An 11,933-nucleotide genomic window follows, 5' to 3' on the forward strand; every position below is an offset into this window, starting at 1 on the left:
GGGTCCTGAGTTCCCAGGGAAGATGCAGTGGCATCCCTTCTCACCCAGGGAACAGTGACACAAAGTGCAAGAAATGTTCCACTCCCGGGTCAGGAGTTGTAGTTGAGAGCCCTGCCTATCGCCAGAAAGCACAGCCAAGTGCTTATCAACCAGCTGGGCTTGTGATCCCCAGTGTTGGCCCCGAAAGCTCGGAAACCAAAAGATGGATTCACAAACCAACTGGGCGGGACTTGGCTGGGAATGTGCTTTTCTGCCTGGGGCCCTGGAGCCTTAATGGTGCTTGCAAGCAAGGTTCTCTGCCCCCCCCCCATACTGAAATGGGGCTGCAGGCATAATGTTGCTGAAGTGGCAGAGCCCCAGCCCCTATGAGCCCAAAACTGCTGAGGCCGTAAAGGACTGAGCAGCTGGAATGAACATCCATTCCTGCATCTTTGGCTGGTAAACGGGCTGTTCTCTGGAGGTATTCCTGAAGACCTACCAGCCGGCCTCTCTGAGTAACTGACGTGAATATATCTTTTCATCTCCAAACCACTGGAGGAATTGGGGGACATTTCACATTGGCACTAAGTGAAGGAAACACTAGAAACGTTAAAATACAAGCCGTTTGGCTTTCATTCTTCTCCCTTGGCCTGACTTATCTCTTCCAACCTCCGTTCAGAGAAGCGCTGGCTGCCCTTTACAAACAGTGCATGGGGCTTTCTGCCCCAGCTGGACCTTTCTGAGCTAGAACAGTAAGCCGCTGTGGACACAGAGAAAGCTGTGCCAGCTGCCCCACTCGAGCCTTGCTGGCCTTGCTGGACCGCTGCACTGTCAGCAGCCTGGGGTTCAGCACCAGACTTGCAGCAACTCCCCATTTCCTAATGGAAAGTGGCCTATTCCCATGTGACACTCAGTTCAGCCTCAACCCAGGCCCCAACCTCCAGAGAAATGAGTGTTCCCTGGCTTGCTTTGCGGGGATTACCAGGTTTGTGCCTCCTCGGTCTAGTGTTTATGTGTCAGAGCCTGTTTAAGGAAAGCGTGGCTCTACCTCAATGGTACTTACCCTTACCTAGTAGAAGGTGACATAGACATTAAATGTGCCATGGAAAAGTGTGGGGTTAACTGCAAGTCAAGTGGTGGTGCATACCTCTAATCCCAGCACTTTGGAAGGCAGAGGCAGGTGGATCTCTGATTTTCAGGATAGCCAGGGCTACACAGAACAAAGACAAGGAAGAAAAAACGGCAGGCTTGGGGACAATGAGGCGGGACATACAAACCTAGGGGATTCTCCAGTTCTTGCCACGGGTTATATTAACCAGGTAGGGGCCACCAGTACTTGACCCCACTGTCCTTCACCCTTTGCACATGTTGGGCCTAGCCTCCCGTACCAGGAAGCTCTCCAGGCTCTGGCCTTGCTCCACTCAGAATCCTATTTATGTCTTCCGCTCCATGCCATTCAATTGCCCTTCCATCTTCAGCTGCAGGAGGATGCAGTGGACCCTCATGCATTCAGCAATGCAAGAGCTGTCTGGGTCATGAAGCTGCAAATGAGCAAGGTGCAGGCTTGCCAGTCCAAGGCTTGGGTATGTGTGGGGAGGCTGGGTGGGAGGGGTAGGTGACAGGGCAAGTGTGGAGCTTGTCCCTCTCACCCCTAACTGAGCCAGCCTCATCTGAGAAGCAGTAGCCAGGTGGCCTGGGGCCAGCACACAAGAGTCCAGGTAGAAGAGACATCTGCCAATGAGAAGAGGGCAGCCTGTCTCTGAAGTCCAGAGGAAGGCCTGGGGTAGGTACCGTGTACACCCCTAGAGCACGGTGGAGTGCTGTCCCTGATGGGTTGGGAGAGCCTGCTGTCCTAGAGATAGATTAAGAACTGGTGGTGAGGGTGAGGAAGGGTCTAAGGGATGAGGCCTGGGTGGGAAGGGACTTATGTGAGCCTGGTGGAGGGAAGGGGTCTGGGTCCTGAGGCCCCCTGAACTGGAGCTGGCTTTTCCGCTTCACTGCTGTGTCTCTTGTAAGAAATGGGTTCCCTTAGGTCGTGGGGATACTGCCCTTGGAAGAAGGGATTGATGTAGTTCTCATGGGACCCCAGTTCTGTCTGTCTGTCATAGGTGGATCCAAACTGAGGTGACCATTTCCCTCCCTCTACCGTATCAGGAAGCCCAGGTGGGTGCTGTGAGGTCTGAGGTCAGTAAGCAGTAGGAAACACCATGATTAGGTCTTGGCTTCTCCCAAAGTCCTCTGGTGCTTGAACCGCCTACCACTCCACGTTGTCTGTTACCTCTGGCCACAGAGCTTGGTCAGGTATTGGGGAAGGTGGCACAATCTTCTGTCAGCTTCACGTCTGTTCTGCCTTTCTTTTGTAGTAGAATTGTGATCTGAAGCCAGGCATAGTGGCACATGTCTAAGTCCCGAACTTGAAACACTGAGGCAGGGCAGAAAGACCTGAGTTCTAGGCAGTTTATGCAACATGGCAAGGTCTCAAAACAACCACCGCCACAGAGGCAGGTGAATTTCTACAAATTTGAAGTCAATCAAGTCTACATAGTGAGTTCCAGACTGGCCAAGGCTGCGTAGACCCTGTCTCAAAACAACAAAAAAGAAAGGGGTGGGGAGAGGAACTAGAGAGATGGCTTAATGGTTAGAGACACTTTTTGTTCTTACAGAGGACCCAGGTTTGATTCTCAGCAACCACATGGCAGCTAAGGATTGTTTGTAACCAACCCCAGTCCCTCTTCCAGTCTCTTCAGGCACCAGACATTGCACATGGCACACAGACATACTTGCAGGTCAAATGCCCATACACAAAAATCAACAACAAAACCCCCAAAAAAGACACACTGTGCCAATTTTCCTGCAGCCCTGTAGGTCAAGGTAGTCTCCAAGTGGTGGACTAAAGTTGATGTCTGGGACTTCTGAGGAAGCTTTGCCAGCCAGATGTGCACCTCACTTCTCGCTTCTGACCTCCATCCTTGCTCTTCATTTGACAGAAAGCCCAGAGAAGCAGAGAGACTGGCCCTAGTGGGCCTGTGAGAGGGCTGTCAGTCATCTCTAATGCACTGCCCCCTGGTTTCTCTATTGCATGCTGCCAAGTGCATCCACCACAAGCTTCAAGGCAGAGCTGATGGCTTACCTTGTCACATCTGGCAGCCACTGGTGGGATCCGGTCTATGCTGTGAAAACCAGACTGGCAGGCCCAGTGAACAAAGGAGCAGATCAGGGTGTGGGGGCTGAGGCTTGGGGCATCCGAGCAGGTGTGCACAGAGGCACCTAGACTGCTTCAGGGCAGACAGGAAGTATTTCCAGCATCCAGGAATGAAATGCTCCAGACCAGGAAAATGCTTCAAATGTTTTTGTTTTGTTTTGTTTAAAAAAAACAAAACAAAAAAAAAACAAACAACAACAACAAAAAAAAAAAACAAGCCCTGCAAGTGTTGGGTGCAGTCAAAGAAAGGGAGCAAAACTGTGACAGGATCTGGAAATTTATGTGTCATTCCTTCCTTGACCCTGTCAGTCAAAGCGCCATAAAGGGTAAGGCTACAGCCCAGAGCTCTCGGAGGAATGATTTGGGAGATACAAGTCTGAAGAGCAGAGAGCAGCAGGGCTAGGCCCAGGAAGGACTGGAGCCTCCTGCCCTGTGCCGTGGCCTACAGTGAGTAGTTTCTCATGAAATGAAAGCAGTCCTGGGGCTGGAGAGGTAGCTCAGCCATTAAGAGCACTGACTGCTCTTCCAGAGGACCTGGGTTCAGTTCCCACATGGCAGCTCACAACTGTAACTCCAAGAACTGACATCCTCACACAGACATACATGCAGACAAAACACCAAAGCATATAAAATAAAAATTATATATATATATGTAAACCTGTCTTGAAAAAAAAAAACCAAAAAAAAGTTTTAAAAAAAGAAGAAAAGCAATTATGACCCCTTGTGCTATGTGAGCAAGCCTTTCATAGGTCCCTGCACTAGTGAGTTCTGGACTGCAGGGACAGCCACTTGGCATGTGACATTCTCTCAACAACCTTACAAGGTCGATGCCATAGTCTTATTTTGCAGGAAGGTCATCTGTGGTAAGGGGCCTATCTGATACCACAGCCCTTACTGCACCCCACCATCCTTCACAGGGCAGCAGAAAAGCCCAACAGCCAGGATTAGCCCAGCCAGAAACATAAGGGGACATGTTTGTGTATCCCCATGTCAGAATTTATTAAATAGCAATTAATTACTAGTTGGGTGTGGTGGCTCACATCTCTAATCCCAGCAAGACATCAGCAAGGAGTTCAAAGGCAACCTTGGCTATATAGTGAGTTCCAAGCTAGCCTAAGCTACATGAGACCATGTTTGAAATAGAAAAGAAATTCACAAGTATTTGTCAAGGAAATCTCAACTGTGCTTGATAGCCAAACAAGGGCAACTAATCTTTTGTTTCAGTCTTTTTTTTTTTTAAGATTTATTTGTTGTTTTAGGTATATGAGTGTTTTGCCTGCATTTATGTCTACACCATGTGCCAGATGCCCTTGGAAGTCAAAAGAGGGTGTCAGATCTGGAACTGGAGTTATGGATGGTGGGAATCAAACCCAGGTACTCTGCAAGAGCAACAAGTGCTCTTAACCCGGCTCATCTCTCTAGCCCCTTATTTCTCTCTTCATTACTAATATTAACTTTAATCACATGTCACACAATTATACATAATGGTAGAACGGCCAAGAGAGGGTTAAAGAGGTTTCTAGTTTAAGCAAGGCTGTACAGAGGGCAGAGAGCTGACACAGGAAGAGGCAGGCTGCTGGGGACCAGATGAGTCTTCGGAACCATGGGTGCGGTCTGTTAGGTGGGCTCTTCAAAGTGGGTGTGTTCAAGTGGAGGTCAGAGGAAAAGTTGAAGGAACTGATTCTCTTCTTCCACTCTGTGGGTTCCAAGGATTGAACTTAGGTCGACAGGCTTGACAGCAAGCTCCTTTCCACACTGAGCCATCTCACTAGCCCAATGCTCATTTTATAGCCCCAGGTGAGGTGTCCCATCCAGTGTGATTGGTAAGTTCACATGTCTGGTGTTTCTGATGTGACTTGATATAGTCACAGAAATCACTATTTACTGGCACAAGTAAAATTATCAATTTGTGCTTCCCAGTGTGGTGGCCGATGGTGTTTACTTGTGTAAACATGATGTGGAGTCATTCTTCCTTGGCATTTTCAATCAAAACTGAGTAACTTAGGTCAGGGCTGTGGTGTTTATGAGATGAAGTAACTGAAGGCCAAGCCTGGCCTGCAAACTGCCATTCCCTCCATCTGTGTGACTCCAGCCCTCTCATGATCCAGGCTGGTCTCTAGGACACACTACCCTCCTTCCACCCTTTCCAACTTAGGTCTGCTCACTTAGCTGTTGGCTCACCCATACTTCTAGGCCCCCTCCAGCTATGGCTCTTCCTCCATAACAGACAGCTCCTAACGACTCTGAGACCCAGGTAGCCACGTAGTCCAGGAACATTCCAGACACAGTGGTGCTTTTCATTGCAGCGCCAAGGAGCATCAGTGGGTATCAGTCATCACTTTGGGAAGTCAGGGAAGAGTGTCTTTCAAAGCTGTGGGCTGGAAGCCTCCAAGGGGAATCTGGGAATTGAGGGAAGAGCCTTAGCCACAGCCTGAGGTGTGACAGAAACAGAACAGAATGTGTATGGGGCTTGGTGGCACCAGCCTGTCACCCCAGCGTCTCTGGAGGCTGAGGCAGGAGGAACACAAGGGATGGCCTGCCTGGGACATAGACTGAGTTCAAAATAAAAATCTAAGAGGGCTGAAGGTGTAGCTCAACAGGGGTGCACTTGCATGCATAAGACCCCAGGTTGAACCCTTAATACTAAAAATAGGACAAGACAGTAAGTACTTCTGCCATACTTGATGGGGTGCAGCCGCTCTGTGTGCGGGAACAGGACATGCCCTGAGATTGCAGATGGCCCAGGAACTAGAGGATGATCTGAGTTAGAGGCTCAGTCACGCCCTCAGCCTGGGTTCTTTGTACATCACCTCCCACCCTTCATAAAAGCTGGGTATGATGACACAGGAGTCTGACCCATTTGAGGCCAGCCTGGGCAACATAGCAAGAGCCTGTCTCAAACATAACACATAACTCTCATATAGTACTTACTAGATTGAGAGCAAGTCAAGGAGAAATATAAAATGTAAAACAAGTTTGAGTTTGCAAGACAGATCAGCAGATGAGGACGCCTTCCTCCAAGCGTGGTGACCTGAGTTCAGTCCCTGGAACGCATACGGTGGAAGGAGAGAATGCCCACAAGGTGTCTTCTAACTCACACCCATGTGCCCCCAGCACACAATAAAAATTAAGATAGACTCACTAACCACCACCAGTCCTTTTAACCCAGATTCATTGTTGAGCCCATCAGTCAGCTCTCATGGTGGCAGTGGCGACCGTGCTACATGTGGTGCTATCAGTTTCTACTGTTTGGAGCTACTATGGAGGTTATCAATCCAGAGGAAGCCACAGGGCAGCCTCAAGTAGTTCCTGTCCATCATTCAAGCAAAGGGCGTGGCTGTGTCTTGTAGCCCTAGCAGTGGAGGGAGGCAGCTGACTCCGTCCCAACAGGCTTGCTTGGTCATGTTAGGACCTTTCTGGAAAGCGCAGGTGTGTGGAGTTGAGGGTGATGGGGACCCTGAGTGCCCTGTGGCCTAGGCCCTATCCAGATTGCCCCTGGGAAATACAGCCACTAGGCTGAGAGAAGAGCCAGGGACAGACTCCTTCCTGTACATCCTGCCCAGGGAGTATCACTTGTTTTCTTTTACAGTAAAGAGTAGAAAAGCCGGAGGGAGGGGGGAGGGGCATGAGGGGGGCAACTAGACACCCCATTCTGGCCTCCTGTCCTTAGAAGCTGAACAAGCTTGATTTCACATACTGGAGTTAGGTACTAAGGGGTGCTATGGCAGAGCTGGGACACATGGGTAGCTCTGATCTATACTAAGGAGCCATTGGGCCTCAGCCTGGGAAGAGCCTCCAGGTGCAGCTCTGGTGGCTATGGGAGGCAGAGACTTCATGTGGCAGGCTAGGGTGGCACCTTCCAGGAAGCCGTCCCTGATGCTGAGCTGGGCACTGTTGTGAGATATTTGATTACACTGTGTAAAGATGTGTCACTGTGATTGGTTTAATAAAAAAGCTAAACAGCCAATAGGTAGGCAGGAGGTAGAGGTGGGACTTCTGGACAGAGAGCTCTGAGAAGAAGAAAGGGAGAGTGGCCAGCTGGAGGCTAAGGAAGCAGGACACGCAGGGGAGAGGTAAAAGCCATGAGCCATGTGGCAACACATACATAGATGAATATAAATGGGTTAATTTTTAAGTTATAAGGGCTAGTTAGAAACAAGCCTAAGCTAAGACTAAGCTTTCATAATTAATAAGAAGTCTCCGTGTCATTATTTGGGAACTGGTGGAAGAGAAAAAGACTCATTACATTTCATACAGACAGAGAAGTCATGCCAACTGTTGCTGCTGCAGTCACGACATGGTCCATTCCTCAAGTACTCACAACAGTCGGCTGCTCCAGAAGATTTCAGAAAGTGGGCTCAGCAACTTCCAAGAGCTGAGGCAGTAAATGCAGCTCCCAATGGTGCCTGCCAGCATGAGGGTAGGCACTCAGAACTGAGGGGAGCAGAGGACCTAGCCACCACCTAGTGATTTCAGCTTTGGTTCACATGGTCAGAGAATGCTGGGGGCACTTAGTAAAACTAAGTCCAATCCTGAAAAAAAATCACTAAATAGATACAGAATGTTTAAAAATGTGCCTGATGCTAAAGAAATACAAAAATGGATATAGACAGTTATAGAAAAAAATAGTTTAAAGATAATAAAGTGAAGTCTTTAAAGAAAGAGGAAAATAATAATTTTTTAAAAAGCCACGTTAAGGATGGGAAATACACAGGGCGTCTGGATCCTGTGTGGTGCTTTGTTGACTTTGAATTTTTTGAATGCTGATGAGCAAATGACAGCTGCTGAGAGACATGGGATTATGAAAGGGACTGCTGGATTAAACCAGCCTAGATACTTTTGAGATGCCGTGGCTTCAGAATGAAAGTTGAAAAATGTGTTGTGTTGGGGGAGAGATTGTGCTTTTGTCTCCACAGCAAATGAAAGGCTATGGATTCCTTCAGAGTTAATCGAGATTAGATTTGACTGGGGGAAGACCTCCTGAAAAGGAAAAAAAGAAAAATTACAAGACAGGTGATGTATGAGCTAATCCTTTGACCAGGGAACAGCTCTGAGACTGGATGAGACATGATAAATCTTGTTGGCTACAGAGTCCTCATGACTTGTTACATGCATGGATAGAGATGTATATTACAGTTTGGTTATACAGTCCAAACAAACTAAAAAAGTTAACAAATGCCTTTTACCTGCTCAAACATAGAACAAAAAGTATGATCTTTAACTGATTTGTGAACACTGTACATTCCATACTGTGTTGATGCAGATATACAAGTTACCTTTAAAAGTTCATGTGTTTTCAGAGGGGGAAAAAAAGGGACCAGATACCAATAAAGACAAGTAGCCCAGGTGATCCAGCCTCTCAGAGTGCCTCTGTTGCAGTTTCCTCAGAGTTCTGCATCCAGAACAACTTCAAGGCTGTTGACTGAGATGGTCCAGCTTCACAGACCATTTTAGCCAGGACTGCAGATAAGCCTTGTGCTTTCCCATTCCGCAGACAAAAAATGTTAGGACTAGTTTTCCCAGGACTTGACCACTATCTCAATTTTCTCAGGTCCTCTAAAGATGCCATCACCCACAGACAACAGGAAGCAGTCTAGAGAACACAACACCCACATTCCCAAGAAGTGGGGTGAGTGTTTTTTGGTAATTTGGTGGTTTATGAATGTTTGTCATCATTTGGGAGGGGGGAATATAGGAATATAGTATTAAAAAGACACTATGAACCTCAAATATTTTACATTGGTATGGATTTTAGTATATTGATACAAATTTAAAGTTATTTTTGTTATAATCTATGTATATTTCTACTCTTGTTTGGGGTATTGTTCTTATGCAGCTCATTTTAAAATGTAATGTATAATTAAGAAATGCAGATTAGAAGTTAGTCATCTATAATAAGCAAACTTGTAGTCATATTAGGTATATTTTCAAGGTTAAACATATATTTTAGGTAGATAGGTGATCTTGAAATATTTCCAAGACCTACAGAATATGGCCTTTAAAATGTTTTAATAAGGTTTTTCATAACAATGAGATACATCTGCTCCTGGCAGCACCAATTTACTTCAAAAGATGGTGGGCATCAAAGAACCTCCATATGAAGTCTCTTTTATTGTAGCAAAGTTAGCCACTGGGCAAAGAAACTGCCCTTGCCTCGACTGCTGACAGTATGCTATCCAAACTGGACAAGCAGGACACACAAAAAAGCAACTGCCTAACTTTGACAAGACAAGGTAGGGCAGTCTTTCAAAATTCCTGCTTTACAGAAAAGTCTGTCAGATATTCTAGGCCTGGAGGCCCAAGATGGATGCCCCAGGATTGCAGAGGAACCTGGGGTGACTGTCCAGGCAGCCAGATGTTTCTGTCATTTCTATAATTTTGGTAGTTGTTTCCTTCACACTTCTTGTTTACTCAGGTAACATTATATCCTTCTCAGGTCTCTGATGGAGTTGAAGATGATAGAGTTACAGCTTTCCTTGTGTTTACTCAGGTAACATTATATCTTTCTCAGGTCTCTGATGGAGTTGAAGATGATACAGTTATAGTTTTCCTTGTTACCAAATTCAGAAAAGAAACTCACAAAAGAGTTATAAAGTATATAAGGTTGAGAGACATAAAAGCTTACATTGTTTATCTAAGAAAATGTTTTGAAGTCTAGATAGTTAGTTTTGGGTTGGTAATACAAGTTATGATAAAAAAATAGTGTAAATATAAAACTTTGAACTCATCAAGATAAGATAGATAATAGAATAATTTCTCAAAATTTGCCAAATACAAATGGACTGGATATCATAAATGTTAATTCTTACCTTATAATTGTTCTTTTTGTTTTGTTTTGTTTTGTTTTGTTTTTCAAGACAAGGTTTCTCTGAGTAGCTTTGTGCCTTTCCTGGAACTCGCTTTGGAGACCAGGCTGGCCTCGAACTCACAGAGATCCGCCTGCCTCTGCCTCCCAAGTGCTGGGATTAAAGGTGTGCGCCACCGCCGCCCGGCTAATTGTTCTTATTGTATATAGTTTTACTATGTTACACTTAAAACTTTTTCCTTTTTTATATAGACAAAAAAGGGGGAAATCCTGCTAGATATTTGATTACACTGTGTAAAGATATGTCACTGTGATTGGTTTAATAAAAAGCTAAATGGCGGGCTGGAGAGATGGCTCAGAGGTTAAGAACACTGGCTGCTCTTCCAGAGGTCCTGAGTTCAATTCCCAGCAACTACATGGTGGCTCACAACCATCTGTAATGAGATCTGGCGCCCTCTTCTGGCCTGCAGGCATATATGCAGGCAGAACACTGTATACATAATAAATAAATAAAATCTTAAAAAAAAAAAAAAAAAAGCTAAATGGCCGCTGGGCAGTGGTGGCGCACACTTTTAATCCCAGCACTCAGGAGGCAGAGGCAAGTTCTGTGAGTTCGAGGCCAGCCTGGGCTACCGAGTGAGTTCCAGGAAAGACGCAAAGCTACACAGAGAAACCCTGTCTTGAAAAACCAAAAGAAAAAAAAAAGCTAAATGGCCAATAGCTAGGCAGGAGGTATAGGCAGGGTTTCTGGACAGAGAGAGTTCTGGGAAGAAGAAAGGGGGAGTCAGCAGCCAGATGCATAGGAAGCAGGACATGCAGGAGGAGAGGTAAAAACCTTGAGCCATGTGGCAACATTAATAGAAATGTGCTAATTTAAGTTATAAGAGCTAGTTAGAAACAAAGCTAAGGTAAGGCTGAGCTTTCATGTTAATAGTAAGTCTCCATGTCCTGATCTGGGAGCTGGCAGGATAGAGACTCGTCACAGGGCACACACTAGTTGCCCAGGTCATTGGATATCTCCAATCATACCTTTCCTCTACCAGGGGACCCATGTCCCCGCCACAGGCCTCCGATTCCTAGAATGACAGCCAATACTTGCTAAAGGGCATGTTTGTGCTTTTACCTTAAGTAATGCCCATGCCTCCATTTACCACCATGTGGCACCAGGAAGGCTTCAATGTACCCTTGATCTGCTCAAGTCATGTGACCAGGTCCAAGAACATAGACCATAGCCATTGAATCTAGGGTAAGGAAGGAAATTAAGTCCTTTGCACCATGCAGAGAGGAGCCTTGCACACTTAGAAAACAAGACTTTATTCCTTTAGAGGGTCCTGTACAACAGTGACATCCAGCTGGAGGGCACAGTCCCCTGCCTGGGTGGACCCAAACTGGTTACATTCTACTTGGTGTCAAGACCAGGGGCACAGGCACCAAGGACCCAAACTGGTTACATTCTACTTGGTGTCAAGACCAGGGGCACAGGCACCAAGGACCCAAACTGGTTACATTCTACTTGGTGTCAAGACCAGGGGCACAGGCACCAAGCGAGAATGCCCAGAAAAAATGTACTGGGAAGTGGAGCAATCCCACACTGTGCTCTCTTGGGCCCTCTGCCCACCCTGCCTACCCACCATTGGGAATCCTGGCTGGCAGTAGTGAGCCAGACATGGGCTGACCCCGCTCCCCATTTTACAGACAGGTAGTGAGAGGCCCAGGGATGAGAAGACTTCCTCTTGCCACAGCTGTCACACAATTTCACTATGGAGACACTGAGGCCAGCAGCCTATCTGTTCCCCATGCAGGACCGGCATGGGCAGGATCCTCAACATGTTTGGTGCCAGGTCCCCAGCCCCCATCTGCAGTCGAAGGGCAGCAGCTGAAAATCTCCAGGGACACTCTACACTGTCCTCTGCCCCCCTAATGTTAAGAGGTGGCCAAGTATCTTCC

The sequence above is a fragment of the Peromyscus eremicus genome, chromosome 14 (assembly GCF_949786415.1).
Source record: "Peromyscus eremicus chromosome 14, PerEre_H2_v1, whole genome shotgun sequence".
NCBI lineage: Eukaryota > Metazoa > Chordata > Mammalia > Rodentia > Cricetidae > Peromyscus > Peromyscus eremicus.